Source organism: Arachis ipaensis, chromosome B3, assembly GCF_059453495.1.
Source record: "Arachis ipaensis isolate K30076 ecotype BB chromosome B3, ASM5945349v1, whole genome shotgun sequence".
Taxonomy (NCBI): Eukaryota; Viridiplantae; Streptophyta; class Magnoliopsida; order Fabales; family Fabaceae; genus Arachis; species Arachis ipaensis.
Window position 1 is genome coordinate 99,747,822 of NC_142438.1, and position 2,288 is coordinate 99,750,109.

General features: G+C 41.4%; 1 non-coding gene across 1 annotated transcript; it reads right to left on the minus strand.

Moving 5' to 3' along the window:
- Nucleotides 1–1,410: 1,410 nt before the first annotated feature.
- LOC148571754 (small nucleolar RNA R71) lies at nt 1,411–1,514 on the minus strand. Its single transcript, XR_015880301.1, has one exon. It is a non-coding gene; the product is annotated as a small nucleolar RNA R71 (small nucleolar RNA).
- Nucleotides 1,515–2,288: the final 774 nt, after the last annotated feature.

Here is a 2,288-nt window from a genome sequence, read left to right on the forward strand (position 1 = left end):
AACATTTAAACCAAGGGATTGGGAATTTGTTCATTTTTAGAGAGAATTGGTGAGCCAAGGGATTGGGATCCAATCATATAAGATTGCCAAGCAAAATTCAATGAACGCATTGCTTGAGGAAGAGATAAACCTGTTTTGATTCGGAGATCTCAATATCTCCTATAACCCAATGAATCCCCCAATTCTGATTTCCATCTTCTCTTTACATTCTGCAACTCAATTCATGCAATCACCCCCATTCCCTTTTAATTTCAGCAATTTAGTTTCTGCTCTTTAATTCATGCAATTTAAGATTCCGCCATTTCAATTTCTTGTCATTTACTTTTCCCGCCAATTTTACATTCCGCAATTCTCATCTCAATCTTGATTCCGCTCAACTAGAACACACTTCTAATCCGAATTGCTCACTCAACCAATCCTTGTGGGATTCGACCTCACTCTATTGTGAGTTTTTACTTGACGATAACCGGTGCACTTGCCGGAAGGAATTTTGCCGATCGTGCAATTTCCTAAATCGTTGCATAACTAGTTTATGCACATCAAGTTTATGGCGCCGTTGCCGGGGATTGGTTTTCGATTGACAATTCTCAAATTGGAAGTTAACTAGATTGAGCAATTTTTCTTGCTTTGTTAATTCTGTTCAAGTTACTTGTTGAATTTTAATTTCTGCACTCGGTTACATGCTTTCTTTCTTTATGCCTTTAAATTCAAGCAACTAACTCACTGACTCACTAACTGTTTGAATTAATTCCTCAATTGCTCTAACCATACTCTTCCATTAACCAAGAGTATTTCACTTGTTTGTTGCCTGTGCTGTGTTCTTGTATGACAGGTAGGAGAGGAGAGACATCAACTCCTCCATATACCGAACCAGAGAGGACCCTTCATAGACTTAGAAGGGAAGCAAGAGGGAAGAGAGTAGTGGGAGAAGAGGAATCTGAAGGAGAATCTGAGGACAATTTTGAGGAAGCTTTAGATCTCAACATGGATAGAGAAGTTCACAACCATGAGAGAGCTGATGGAAACAATGCCATTCCTGAGAGGAGGGTTCTTAGTTCATACATAAACCCAACCTCTGGGAATTGTGGTAGCAGCATCCAGAAACCACCCATTCAGGCCAACAATTTCGAGCTCAAACCACAGCTAATATCACTTGTGGAGAATCATTGTTCATTTGGTGGAAGTGCTAATGAAGATCCCAACCAACATCTCACAAAATTCCTGAGAATTTGTGACACTGTGAAGTCCAATGGAGTCCAGGAAGATGCCTATAAACTGCTTTTGTTCCCATTTTCACTTAGGGACAAAGCAGCTAAGTGGCTGGAATCATTCCCAAGGGGGAGTCTAACAACATGGGATGAGGTAGAAAGCAAGTTTCTGGCACGTTTCTACCCCCCACAAAAGGTCAATAGGCTTCGATCTGAGGTTCAGACGTTTAGACAACAAGATGATGAAACTCTCTACGAGGCATGGGAGAGATTCAAGGATTTAACAAGGAAATGCCCACCAGACATGTTCCATGATTGGGTGCAATTGCACATTTTCTATGATGGACTCTCCTATGAATCAAGGAAGGCTGTAGACCATTCATCAGGAGGTTCATTGAACAGGAAAAAGACTGTGGAAGAAGCCATTGAAGTGATTGAGACAGTGGCTGAGAATGAGTACTACTATGCATCAGAGAGGCACAACACTAAGGGAGTCATGGAGCTGAACCATGTTGATACAATTCTAGCCCAAAACAAGGTGTTTGCCAAGCAACTAGCAGAGCTCACCAGGAAATTAGAAACAAAGCAAGTGGCTGCAATACACACACAAGAGCAAGAGGAAGAAAGCACTGAAGGAGGTGATTGGGAAGAGGCCAATTATGTAGGAAACCAACAAAGGCAACCTTATGATCCACACTCCAACACTTACAACCCAGGATGGAAAAATCACCCAAACTTTGGGTGGGAGAACCAACAAACCCAACCACAAAACCACAAACCTTACAACCACAACCAACATAACAATTCCACATACCAAAACTCCAACCAAAGATCATACCAAGCCACACAAAACACTTACCCCCAACCATCATATCATAGCCAAAATAATCAACCTACCCAACTTAATCCGAACCAACAATTTCAAGATCAATTAAACCGGATAGAAGGAATGATGGCAACCGTGAGTCAAGACATAACCGAATTGAAAAGCTTCAGAGATGATGTGAGAGCTACCTTAAGAAACCATGGTGAAAAACTCAAGAGGATGGAGTCTCAAGTAGGAGAGCTATCTCAACAGGC